We start from the raw sequence: 14601 nt of genomic DNA on the forward strand, positions 1-14601 counted from the left end.
GTCAGAGGTATCAGAACTGTTTCTGCTCATAACTTTTGACATGTTCGTTCCCGGTACAGGGACCCTCACCTCAAATTGATACATTTATCGTGCTCCATAACCTACAAGGTTTGTAACATCATCACAGAATCACCCTGTACATATATACATTACCACGCGACGGCGCCTGTAACTTTGACGCTCTTTGGGTTGCTATGTAAAACTTTATCTACGAAGTCCCCTCTATATCGTCTAGCACACGTAACAAGAAATGTATTCGATTAGTCCCTTTTAACAGAGCGATTTAACTTGAGTAGTCATGATTTCTCCTTCTCCTTCTTCTTCTTCTTCTTCTTCTTCTTCTTCTTCTTCTTCCTCCTTCGTTCTTTCCAAATTCATTCATACGCTCGCTACGCTCGCTGTGCTCTCTCTTGCGTTCTTCCGACCATTTATTTCCTGTTCTTTCCTCGTTGGGTTTTTTTCAAGTGTATGTTTCTTTATGATGTTCCTCGACTCTTCTCGATTGTTTGTGTTGTGTGAGTCCCAGTTCCTTTATGCCTTCTTCTGTTTCATTAATCCACTCTCTCTTGTTCTTGCTAGTATTTGCTGTTCTTGTTCATCCTGATGATATGTCCATAAGATTTCGTCCTTCTCTTTCTAAAGCTCTCCGTTATTGTTTCTATCTGTTTGTACATCTCTCTTGTTGGCCACATTGCTTAACGAAACACTGGTCCATATACTTTCCTCAGAACTTTTCTTTCTTGGTTTTCAATTTCTCTGATTTTGGTGTGATCGTTAATCACTGTACTTTCTGCAGCATAGGGTGCTTCTGGTAGAACCACTGCGTATGTATCTGGCCATTCGTGAGTTATGCATCTGTGTCATCCCATTTCACCCCCATTCCTATGGGAGGTACATGGTTCTTATCGCCACAGTGTTGCTTTCCAGCTAGTGATATTTGTACTACTACTGGTTGATGGTTCAAAATGGTTCAAATGGCTCTGAACACTATGGGACTTAATTTCTGAGGTCATCAGTCCCCTAGAACTTGGAACTACTTAAACCTAACTAACCTAAGGACATCACACACATCCACGCCCGAGGCAGGATCCGAAACTACGACCGTAGCTGTCGCGCGGTTCCTGACTGAAGCGCCTAGAACCGCTCGGCCACACTGGTCGGCGCACTGGTACGGCGAATAAGACTGGCGAGCCCAGAGGTACCAACCGACCGTCGTGTCATCCGTCGTCAATGGTGTCATTGAAGGAGGTATAAAGGGGCGTGGGGTCGGCATCTCCCGCTCTCCCAGTCGTTGTGAGTTTCCGTAACCTGGAGCGGCTGCTACTCTTTTAAGAAACTCCTCAGTTGGCATCACGAGGCAGAGCGCACGCAGTCCACCAACCAAAGGAAAATTCCCTGGTAGTGATGGGAGTCGAACCCGAGTCTTCCGCATGGCAATCCGCCGCGCAGACAACTCAGTTACGGAGGTGGACCGAGACTGTCACACTCACTTAAATGTACCTTCTGTCTATTGAAGAATGAGACAGGCGGCCAGGACCCTCTCTTTGTAGTTTCTACTGGTGTTTCGTCTACCTGCCCCCGCAGACGAGGTCGTTAATGGGCGCTTGTGATCTGGTGCACCAACTGCACGTAGCCGTCTCGAATTACGGCGGTGGAAGAAATTTTCATTTTTTTATATGTGGCCGAAAAGAGGAGATGGCGTAAAGTTCATGATCACCAGTGTCCTGAATTTAACTCCCAGCATTACCGCACTGTCTTACAGAATGTGGGCATGTGGCACTGTTGATCGTGATCCGTTCATTGGATGGGGCGTTAAGCTCGGTAGTCCCACTTGGTGCTATTCTAGAGGATTTGCCTTTGTGTTGCTATTGTGTTTCACACTTTCCCTTCTCTCTTCTGTCATCAACAACACAAACGGGGTACTGAAGCTACCCATTCATCCGTCGCCATCAGCAACACAAACACGGTACTAAAGCCTCCACTCATTCGTCAAGATACCTGCACTAAACTGATGCACTTTGAGATACCACTCTTACAGTTTTCGAAGAAAAGGTGCCATTGTTCGTGAAACTCGTTCACTTAGGCAGGTGAATCTACCCATCGCGGTCTTTCAGCCACCTAGGCTGTACGAATTTTCGTCTTTGGGGTTTCATACATCAAGGAATTCGGGAGTTTCATACATCAAGGATTTCCTGTAACACTATAATGGCGGAAAATCCACAGTGAAAACGCAGTGTTACAAATTTAGATGTAGAAACACACGTGCGCCAAGCGTTTCTCATCCAAGATCTCACTCTACCTGGAAATATTGCCACCGATGGTTTTCTTATCCATAAACCTTAAGTTATGCAGTATCTACCTTGTATAAATCTGACTAAATATCTGGAGCTCCTTGTATGGTATTACACAAAGGTAAGTAAGTAGTCTGGCTTACGTCTACCGGTATCACTATCACACCTGAACAATTTGGTATTACCTCGGACAAAATATCAGTTCATTGGCTCTTCAGAGTCGTAATTGGCAGGTTCCCAAATAACCAGTGAACCCCTGATTCCTGAAAGAGCCGGACCAAAATGTATAAAAAAGCTTCAGACGCCTGATTGCTTTACAAGTGAGTTAATGCGTTAAATACTTTACTTTAAGCATGTAAGTGAGTCAAAGTTTAGAAAAGGTTTGAAACTATGATTAAAAGTTTGTTGGGGATGGATTTAGTCTGGTAATTTGAAGCAAAAGCAAGGTTTTCACTAATCTCAATGTTTATGACGTCATAAACATCATGAACTATGCATCGTACAATGAAATAGTTTTGCTGGTACATTCAGTTATATATGTAGATACTGTCTATAAATTGTGTTGTGAATAAAGTTAGTAGTAAAAGAGTAATAATTTAAAACGCTATGCCTCACGCTGAAATTTTACTACATGCTCTTTTAAGCAGAAGCTGGAATTTCACTCATATAAATGTTTATGACGTCATATCTTCTGAGCTATGTGTCGGTACAATCACGTAATTTTGCAGGTACATTCAGTGGTATATGTGGATGTTACGAATATAGTTGGTAGTAAAGAAGTAATAAATTAAAACTTCATGCCTGATGATTAAATTTCACTGCATAAATAAATGAAAGTGTAGTAAGTTATAAACTTTCAACATTTTGTGGTCGGGGTGTCAGCGAGAAGTAGTTTCTCTCAAGTGCTGAATGTATGAAAGTCGGGGTATTCACATGTCGGCAGTTACTCTGTCTCATGACAAACACACGGTTTCTAAAAAGTTTGTTCGTTATATATGTTATAATGTGCCTTATTGTGTTAACCTCTTAACTTAAGATCATAACATTATGCCTGTTAGTGACCAGATTATGACGGCATTTTAAATTCAATCAATAATTAGGCACAAAAATTGAAATTCACATTTTTGTTCCACCTGGAGACCTGAACTTGTACCACGTGCGGGCATAGGCATGCGAGGAGTATTTAATTGAAAATTTGAAATACAGTGTGCACTGTAGCAACGTTCGAAAGATATTCAGGCTTGCACAAGACACAGTCTGCTCAGTTTTGCTTGAGCCGAACACGTTTCAGCACTTTTGAGCTATCTTCAGTGAATTTTGTTTATTAGTGCGTCTTATATGACGTTATCACCGATTGTGTGCTGATAGTTTAACGTGTGACATCCGTTCTCCACGTATCTCGCAGATGATGCAGTCTCCAAACTTCGTGGAAGATTAAAATTTTGTGCCAGAGCGGGACTCGAAGACGGAACCTTTACCTTTAGCGGGCATGTGCTCGCCAACTGAGCTATCCAAGCCCGACTCAGTTACGACTCAATCAGGACTCTTCCTCACACCTTTACTTCCGCCAGTTCCTCATCTCCTACCTTCCAAGCTTCACAGAAGTTCTGCGAACCTTGTAGTAGTAGTAGCACTCGTGGAAAAAAGAATACTGCTGAGTTATGGCTTAGCCACAACTTGCGGGATGTTTCCAGAATAAATTTTTCACTCTCTAGCGGAGTATGCGCTGATATGAAACTTCCTGGAAAATTAAAACTGTGTGCCGGATCGTGTCTACGACGAACCCAGTGCCCTTGCCCTTTGCGGGCAAGTGCTCAACCAACCAAGAACTCAAGAGCCGTTCTCACTGTCAGTTACTATAGTACATCATCTCCTGCCTTCCGAAGTTGCCTGCCTATGGCAAATGTTCCGCGTTTTGCCAGGAAGTTTCACATCAGCCCCCACTCCTCTGCAAAGTGAAAGATTCGTTCTGTTACAGTCTTAGCTCCCTTTGTTTCAAACGTTTTGAAAGACTTATTTCCCTCGTTATCGCTGTTTTTAACTGTTGCACACGTGATTTATTAAGTGACGGCAGAGATCTTTTAGCTTGTGATAAAATAATTAAAAGGTGTGTGTGTGTGTGTGTGTGTGTGTGTGTGTGTGTGTGTGTGTTTGTGTGTGTGCGCGCGCATCTGTTAAAAAAGCGATAGAGAAGAAAATGGTCCTTTTTAAAATTTTCAAAACATCTAGAGGTATGTGAAAATTTCAGCACAATATTACAGCTAGCGTCAAATGAGACAGAATAATTATAGCAACCCGCCAAAGATAGTATAGAATGTGGTAAAACATTCTTGGATAAAGCGAAAATAAACGAACGGCGTTCTGCATATTGTGGGATTCTCTCTATAAATATTCTTTGCAAGCACGGAAAGTAAGAAGAGCCACAACCTTAAAGTTTTCGACTTTTCAGTACATATGACAGCAACTTCAAGGATCGAGTGTAATTTCTGTGCGAACTTCCTTTCCAGTATCGACACTAGTGCTGAGTTACCAAAATGTGCGGCAGTTCCACTGGCAGATATTCCACTACGCTTGGATAATCGCGGAGATCTCGTTGACGCGTACTGAGCGATGCAAGGATCCGCCAGGGAAGCCAACTCGTTGACGTGGCAACGCCGACCGACGTGGTCCGACCGATTAATATCTCTGCTGATAGCAAGAACAGCGAGTGAGAGTACAGTTCTACCTGCGCGCGCGTGTTTACGCGTGCTACCGGGTAGGGATACGGAGGGCGGGTAGGGGCGGTGGAGGGGGAAGCTGCACCGGCTCTTGTTTCTGGCCAGACAACTATGCACTGGAGCCCCCCTCCATCCGGCACCCGATCTCTGCGTGTCCGTGTCCCGCTGTCGCAGCCTACAAGCTCAGTGGCTCCTCTCGTAACCCTTTCAAAACAATGCTGGCTGCGTTCGCGAGTTCACGTGGTGCTGCGTCGTCCAGGCGTCTCGACTGTGGCTGTGCGACTTCCTGTGCTGCGGAGAGACGTCCTAACTCGTCCTGGTTCCCTCATGTATGTTTTTTTTTAATATTTCTTTTTTTCTGTTATATTCGTTTGAAAAAGCACGTGACGTTGATTACTGTGCCGATATTTCCACAGTACCGGCTTAACAGACACGAAATCAAGGTGATGCAGCTATCGAAGTTGAAATGAGCTGTTAGCGTCAGTGCTGCTGCACAGTGAACGAGAGATACAGACCACGCTGTGCGTCGATAAATCGTATGGTTGCGAATTTTGCATGACCTCAGCTATTGATTATTCTGCATGCACACGGAAACATTAAGAGTAACATGGGATTAATCGCAATAAGCATTAAACTTGACTATGATATTTATTGTTAGTCAATATTCGCAGTCACAGATTATTGCAGCATCGCTTCCCAAAGAGCTCTAGTCCGTCTGTTACTTTACTGGTCGTCGCTAACTTTCACTCGCCATCTTCCAAAGCAATATGAATGTTGCAGTGTACGCGAATCTGTCTCCTGCGACGGTAGCTGCAGAACCACACAATTCCTGTGTCCGATTAACGAGCAATGTTTCATTCACTTCTTCTTCTAAAAGCTAACTCTGGTCGCTGAGCCAATTCCCCGTACTTTGTGCGGCCCTCTTCAGGGTATTTTTTTTTATAATTTTGGCTGTTTGTTATTTCCAGTAATCTTCGACCATTTCCTTGACATCCTGTTGATTTCCCTACCAAGATATTTTCCTTCCAGTGCCTCTGCTAAAATCTCATTGTGTCTCAGTAAGTGTCCGAACAACTTTCTTTTCCGTTTTTTTGGATAATTGCTATTAGCTTTCCTTGCTCAATGATATCTTTCAGAGCAATTTTATTGATTTTTCTTTCTATCCTGCCTGCCGATTCTTGTAACCTTTTTTTAGAATATGAAAAAAAGTGTAACAATAAAGAAGTAAGTTTTTCCATACTACTTCTCTCCTTAAAATTTTCTGAACGCATGGATACGAAATTGTGCTTTCCAGGCGAATGACAAAATATTACCCATTTTTAGGTGGAGGATGATACGTCGCGTAGTCGGTAAATAGCTTGGGTTGAGACTTGGGTGTTATGTAGGTAGCGGAGTGGATTCAAAACTGAACGATTTTAGGAAAACTAGAACCGTAAGGAGCGTTCCAGTGCTAACGAGCACTTGAGATATTGAAGAACATGTCGGATTCAGTCAAGTTTGTGTGGAAAGCTGACAGAGGCCTTTGTCATACGAAACATCCCAGTATTCTCCTTAAGTGGTTCTCGGAAAGCAGAAACCTTAAACCTACCACCAGATGAGAGTCCACTGCGTTTAGACAGCGCCACATCGCTCGGTAGCTATAGCAGTGTCGACTAAGAACTTAACAGTCCAAGGTTGGAACATTGCAAACCATATTTTTCACCTTCATTTTCTCTGGCCATTTGTTGAGTACGTGAATTTCACTTTTCTTTTACTGAAGTGCTGATTTACTTTATGTGTACATGTTTATTCGTTTATTTTATTTGCTTATCTACATCAGTACGCCGCAAGCCATCTTACGGTGTGTAATGGAGGGCACTTTGTGTACCAGTATCTCTTCCCCCTTTTCCTGTTCCAGTCGCGTACGGTTAGCGGGAAGAACGATTACCGATGTGACTCCTCTATCAATCCTATCTGGTGCGGATCCCCATCTGACGAGCAATATTCAAGTACTGGTCAAACGAGGGTTTTGTATGCGACTTTCTTGTTGATGGACTACATTTCCTGTGGATTCTTCCAAAGAAGAAATGCATTTCAACACTTTTCTAACCACATCAATACAAGGAGCAAATAGTGTCTTCGTTAACTGCACACGCACGGAATCAACTCACAGAGAAACGGTGCACGGAAAGGAAACATACAATGTCGCTGAAGTATGAATACTTTCGACTCGGAACCTATGGTATAAGTCTAATCTCTCCCTCAGGAACAATGCTTGAGTGTATCGCTTATATTTATGTTTATGCGTACAGATTTTTTTCATTTGTTTTTTATTTAATGATAAATGTTTATCTCAAAGTGTTTCTGCAACACACAAAAATCAAGTAAATTTGCCGGTGGTCTTTTGTACACGCCGCGTTATTAGATGCTATACAAAATACAAAGCTAATGAGGCAATGCAGCTGTTAGGACGCTGACATCACATTCTTAAGGATGGAGTTTGTTCTGTTCCGCTATCGTGATTTAAGGTTTTTAGTAGTTTTTCTAAACAATTTCAGGCAATAGCAACGCCACAGCCGACCATTTGTGACATCCTAGTAAAAACATCTCTATATATTTTGTGTGTGTATACGAGTAGGGTGAATCAAAAAGAATCATCCGATTTGGCACGTCTATATTTCTGGAACTAATGTTGTTTTTTGATGAATGGGAAACTCAAGAAGTTTTGTTCATACCTTTTCGTAGGTGGTCAATATGCCCCCCTTGAGACGAAAATCATATGTCATGCGGTATTCAAATTGTTCCCACACCACTGCGAGCATGTCTCGACTCAGGGTCGGCCCGGCTATTTGCCTTTACAAAAACAACCTGTTTCTCGCAATTGTTCATACCATCGTCTAATGCTCTGTGCTGTAGGAGTGTACACACCATACCTAGAACGAAAGTTACCCTGAAGAGTTATTACTGACCCGCACTGCGCAAAACATAGGATACAAAACGCTTTCTGTTATCCCGACACCATTTTTACTGCAACTGAAGTGGGCGCACACTGCTGCTACCTAGTCAAAACCATATAAAAATCGTTTTCTCTTTCCAACAGTACGTTGTTTACGCACGTATCTCAACGTTATAGTTACGATTTTGTAAAATCGGATGATTCTTTTTGAGACACCCTGTAGATTTGACATGGTGTCAAATCATGCAGTTGAACCGGCGGGGTGGCCGAACGGTTCTAGGCGCTACAGTCTGGAACCGCGCGAACGCTACGGTCGCAGGTTCGAATCCTGCCTCGGGCATCGATGAGTGTGATGTCCTTAGGTTAGTTAGGTTTAAGTAGTTCTAAGTTCTAGGGGACTGATGGCCTCAGAAGTTAAGTCCCATAATGCTCAGAGCCATTTGAACCATGTAATTGATTGTTCCATATCGATAAACAACATAAGATGTGAAATGTCAGAAGCTACGCTGTAAAAAACGACCAGCGGTTTTGTGCACGGCACTTGTAATGGCATGAGCTGTGTGATAACACCGTAATAACTCACAGGTCACTCACTACGCAATACTTTTAGTTCTCAAAAAACTGGATTGCTGTTGATTCAGTAACTATTTATACAGTGAAAAGTTTACGTCAAACAATTACAAAATGTATTTGCGACACAAAACAAAAGAAGATGACGTCGCTCTGGGACGGTCTACACAACAGAAGAACACAACAAAAGCTTAAGCATGAAGTGCAACAATGGCACATTTACGCTCCTGTTGCCTGGGTAGCTCAGGTGTTATTTGTCTGACCCCGTTGTATGAATGTAATGCACTAGGTTATGTACCCTGCATTTTCATGTTTTATTTGCTGTATTTTTACTCCGAAAATTGTATGGAGTACCTTTAGATTGCGATGGCAGTGTCTTTGGTAATAAGCCACGAGATAATCCAGAATTATGTTCATGTTTTATTTCATTATAAATCCGTTATAATGCCTGGCTGACCATACAATATTGCCGGCCGCGGTGGCCGTGCGGTTTGGCGCTGCAGTCCGAGACCGCAGGGCTGCTACGGTCGCAGGTTCGAATCCTGCCTCGGGCATGGGTGTGTGTGATGTCCTTAGGTTTAAGTAGTTCTAAGTTCTAAGCGACTTATGACCTAAGATGTTGAGTCCCATAGTGCTCAGAGCCATTTGAACCATACAATATTGCTCATGACAATTTGGTTCCTAGTTCATCCATTGCAACATATATTCAGCAAACTTCGTCCTAAAACCACAGTCCTCTGGTGACATCGCTTGGGCAAAGTGTGAGTTCCATTGCCCCCAGCTTATCTCCTTTATTATCTGTTGAATCGAACCATACGATGAAGGTTTCCCTGTGATATTGTCTCAAGGACTTCTTGTGACCTTGCGTAAACGCCATAGTGGTTCATCAAGAGTCGCGTATCCAATCATCTCCGTGCTACTGTAGGCGAATGCCATAATTCCATTCTAACTGCAATCAAGCTATGCGGCAGATTCCGGCGGAGGTTCGAGTCCTTCCTCGGGCATGGGTGTGTGTGTTTGTCCTGAGGATAATTTAGGTTAAGTAGTGTGTAAGTTTAGGGACTGATGACCTTAGCAGTTAACTCCCATAAGATTTTACACACATTTGAACATTTTTTTTTTTTTTTTTTTTTTTTTTTTTTGCAATCAAGCACGGTCACAAACGGAAAGCCATCTTTCCTTATTCGTGGTTGGACCTAGAACAACTATTAAGTAACAATTAGTAATGGCATGTAATAGAGCATCAAGTAACATTCAGATTATTAGTATTCTACAGTTTCTGACACAATAGTTGTGAAACTAAAAAAGGGACAAAATAATGGATCACACTGTAGTTCGACCTGAAAACGAATCTATCTTAATCTTATCAAATGAACAATTCTATCATTCTCTTGAAGTGGAAATACATGTCCACTGCTTTAATCATTATACAACATCAGTCGGCGAATAATCAAAACTTAAAACACCGTGGCTACATCTGTAAACGCAAACTCGGCCATTATAAAGTATAGCTTTATATGAACTGCAACTATGATTACGTACTCGATCTGCATTATGAAACAGTAGTGTGATCTGTCATAGGCTTAACAAGCCTAAATCGCGATTTTGAATAGAGAAATCTATTAAAAGTCCGGCGGAATGTGGAGTCATTATAAAATTTTGCAGGACTGTTGATCCAAGTAAACAGAAAATAATAACTAAAGTAGAATGGGACCATGAAAGACATTACAGCAGAGATAGAATAAGTAATGAGAGAAATACGATAGAGGCACGCACTGATGTTGTTATTGTTATTGATGGTCTCCAACCGCAGGACCTGCAGGGAATCGATGTACGTGAAGAAAAAAATGCCTTAATGGCGAAAATCTTGGCAGCAAATGTTATTACTAGTGCCAAAAAATAAATGAATAAAACATAAGGTATTAAGCAGGGACTAAATGTACAAAAAATTAGAGCCGAACATATTTGACAGACCTAGATGTATAAGTGATCATCAGGGAGTAACTAAATTCCGTCTACAGACTTTCTCAACCACAAAACAAGAAAAAATGTGTAGTAACATGGGTTCTAAACAGTAAACATGGGCTCTAAATGAGCTCTTATTCTAAAGAAGAAAACTGATTCACAGTAGCGAAGATGGGCAACTTCTTGTTTTGGTGTAAGGAACCCATCCTCAGAATCTGTAGAAGTTATTTAGTTACACCCTGTGGAATGGCGTTTACCCGTTTTTATTAGTACAACGATTTAAATGAAATAGGATGATTCGTATTTTCATTTTACAGCCAAGACAGTTGAAAATTTTTTTCAAAGTCTGGACACTGTTCAGTACTCAGAATAAAAAATTAATAAACAGCAGCGGAGACACAAGAATTGTGTTAAATATTCGGACGCTGCAGGGCATGAAAAGTACAAAATTGGTTGTGCTATCTTTTATTGAAGTACACTCACGGTAATCCACCATTTAACAAGCTCGGTAGTCCGACTCTGAGTCAGAGGTCGGCACTGCGCTTGCGCCAGACAGACAGCCACAAACTTCTACATCTACATCTATACTCTGCAAACCACCGTGAGGTGCATGACAGAGGGTACGTCCCTCTGCACCACAAATTAGTTCTTTTTCCTGTTCCATTCACGTATGGTGCTCGGGAAGAAGGATTATTTGAATGTCTCTGTGCATGTAGTAATTATTCTAATCTTATCCTTACAATTGCTATGTGAGCGATATCTAGCGGGTTGCAGTATATACTTAGAGTAATAATTTAAAGCCTATTTTTGAAACTTTGTTAATAGATTTTCTCGGGATAGTTTACGTCTATCTTCAAGAGTCTGCTACTTCATTATCTCTGTGACACTCTCTCACGGATTAAACGAACCTGCGACAATTCATGCTGCCCTTCTCTGTAAACGTTCAATATCCCCTGTTAGTCCTATTGGCAAGGGTCCCACACACTTCAGCAATATTCCACAACCAGTCGTACGAGTGATTTTTAAGCAACCTCTTTCGTAGACTGCTTGCACATTTCCAGTATTCTACCAATAAACCGAAGTATTATACCACCTTCTTTACCCACGACTCAACGTATGTGACGACTGTGTCGCGACAGGTGCCTTCTCCAGTTTGTCCCGTGCCTCACGCCGGTATAGATGCGTCAGTGAGAATGCTCCTTTCATGTTATCAGTGAATTTGAATTCTGATAGATGGACTGATTGTTCTGTTTTCATTTTTGTGTTGAAAAGTGTTGTGTTATGGCGAGCGCAAGGGGAAGCGCTAAACGTAAGCATAAAACTTTGCTTGCTGATAAAAGGGAAATAATTAGAATGTATGACATAAAACTTTACTTGCTGATAAAAAGGGAAGTAATTAAAATGTATGACATAAAACTTTAGTTGCTGATAAAAGGAAAATTATTAAAATGTATTATTGTGGTGAATTTCCAGCTTCCATTTCTAAAGCTGTTGATATCGATGGCGACATACCGTTTACGACATGGTAAAAAAATAGGGATAAAATAGAACAATTTATAAAAACTATAGAAGATGACTAACACCCAAACCTCCAGGTATCGGACACTCAGATCCGTACGAAATGGTGTCGATAGAATGTCAACGAAAATTCCGATTTAGTTCGTATATGGGCGTAAACGTTGATTAAAATTAACACCAGGACTACGGAGCTTACGAAAAGCATAACTGTAACTAGTATGTATAGCTTCTGTGGGGAAGTTAGTCGAGCATTAGATCGTCGTACCATGGGTCCTGGGCTTCAGACCAAGATGTTGAAAATTTTCATTGTATCATTTGTGAAAGTGTTACATGGGACCATTAATACTTCTGCAGGTGTGACGCTATTGTTTCTTTATTCTACTGTTCCAACTTTTTGTTTATTCTGTGAAACTGTAAATGCACTAGCTGCTTCATCACGAGCGATATCCTGTCTCTTATGTCCAACAGAACACCACACCAATCAATACAAATGGCTTCTATAGGTTTGCTACTTTCAACTAATGAAGAGAAAGGAGGCTACCAAAAGAACATTGCTAAAAACTCCGAAAACTCCTTTGATATGTCAGGAAAAGGTTGCCAATTGTAACAACTTCACGCGTAGGCAGTCAAAACAAATTGACACCAGCGGGACTTGAACGCAAGGCCTGTGCTACCACGACCTCACGCTCTACCAACTCACCCTGAGCAGAATAGTCACTCACGGATACGCCTTCCATGTGCTTCACAGTTCTGGTTTTACTTTTAAGTACCGTTTTCGCATGTTCTGCTGGACGACAGCACACAGCACAAACGAAATCTGTGTTTTGGTTGGTACTCTATCGACATACAACATACATATGGAGGTTTGGGTGCTAGAGAAACTCCTTCATATAAACGAATACGCTCAAAGTTGAGGGAGCTCTGTACGTTTGCTTTGAACAACAAAGAAGCAGACTTGTCCCTATTTCGGGAGATGTTTTAAAACAGGAAGCCCAGCTTTTTTTTTTATCGTGAAATGATTTTCGTGCCAGCGATGGTTGGTTTGAAACATTAAGAAGCGGCATGGCATTCGTTTCTTGCAGATGAGCAGAGAAAAACTATCAGCTGACGAGACTGAAGCTCTCAGTTCATTCAAGATTTAAACACCAAAATCAACGAACTAGGCCTTACGCAGGAGCACTGTATAATGCCGATGAAACAGGCTTAAATTGGCAGCAACTCTCAACAAAACTTTTGTAATGGTGTATGAAAAAAAAATTTCAGCAAAGAAACCTCAAAACGAGCTTATCAAGTTAATGGTGTGCACAAATGCAGCTGGAAGCCATACGTTAAAGACTCGTAGCTGTGGGCAAATCCAAGTCCCCACGGGCATTTAAAAACATAAAAGTCGAATCTCTTCCAGTGACATACAAAAGCCAAAGCCGAGCGTGGGGCACTAAAGAAGTTTTTTGGACCGATTTTCCAACCATTTTGTACAAGAAGTCAAAGAACACTAAAAGAGAAACATTTTGCCATTGAAGGCTCTTTCGTCGTTAGATGATGCTCCAGGACATCCGGACAAGAAAGGATTGAGAGTTAAGACGCTTGATGGTTACAAAGAGACTTTGTATTTGCCAAAAAATACGGCTACACTGATTCAGCTGATGGATCAAATTATTATCAAAACATTGAATCACATTACAAATAGAGCCTACAAGTTGATATCGTCAGTCAACCTGATGCACGCATCACATGGATCTTGAAGAAATTGAACATCAACGATGGTTCAAATGGCTCTGAGCACTATTGGACTTAACATCTATGGTCATTAGTTCCCTAGAACGTAGAACTACTTAAACCTAACTAACCTAAGGACATCACACAACACCCAGCCATCACAAGGCAGAGAAAATCCCTGACCCCGCCGGGAATCGAACCCGGGCGTGGGAAGTGAGAACGCTACCGCACGACCACGAGATGCGGGCGAACATCAACGATGCCATCGCCAATGCAGTATTTGCATGGCGTCAAGTCAGGCCTGTAACTCTGATAAAATCTTGGAAAAATATTCGGCAAGAAAACCTACTTCTTCCATAGAAAGGCGACAGAGAGAATTAACGAAGTTACCAAGACTGCGCTTACAATTTGTGATGAAATCAACATTCCGTAAAGAGATCCAGAAGAATTGAGAAGATGACTATTACACCGTAACCTTGGTTCTGAACTGACAGACGACGAGAAAGTCTCTGTACGTCTATCTTTTCAGAGATGGTTGCGGGACTCGGCTGTTCGATACGGGATGTCAAATAAAACACCTTTCAGCCGTCTAGTTCCCACAATTATTTGGCTACCAGTTTCAGCGATTAACTACGACATCTTCAGACAGTTGGAGGTATCGCTATAGCAAGCCGAAATCCACTAATACCAGTAATTGTGGCCTCCGTTTTGATCAGAACCGAGGTGGAATCTTCCAACCTGTCGGTCCGGGGCCTGAAGACGGCGTAGTAAATCGCCGAAACTGGATGCCAAATAAAATAAGTTTGGAAACTAGACTACTGAAAGGTGTTTAATTTGACATCCTGGAGAGGAGATAATCCGGGAAGCTACAGCTCATGTTGTAGAGGAC

General features: G+C 41.9%; 1 protein-coding gene across 5 annotated transcripts in view; it reads left to right on the forward strand.

Moving 5' to 3' along the window:
- The window catches only part of LOC126335220 (uncharacterized), a 494861-nt gene that overhangs the window by 242459 nt on the left and 237801 nt on the right, over positions 1–14601 (forward strand). For 2 of the 5 annotated variants that reach the window (XM_049998253.1, XM_049998252.1), the window contains exon 1: positions 4682–5337. The exons of the other annotated variants lie outside the window; for them this stretch is intronic. The gene's annotated coding sequence lies outside the window, so the exon portion shown is untranslated. Of the gene's footprint in view, positions 1–4681; positions 5338–14601 lie in introns of those variants that run through there. 5 annotated transcript variants of the gene reach the window in all.

Source organism: Schistocerca gregaria, chromosome 2 (genome assembly GCF_023897955.1).
Source record: "Schistocerca gregaria isolate iqSchGreg1 chromosome 2, iqSchGreg1.2, whole genome shotgun sequence".
Classification (NCBI taxonomy): Eukaryota; Metazoa; Arthropoda; class Insecta; order Orthoptera; family Acrididae; genus Schistocerca; species Schistocerca gregaria.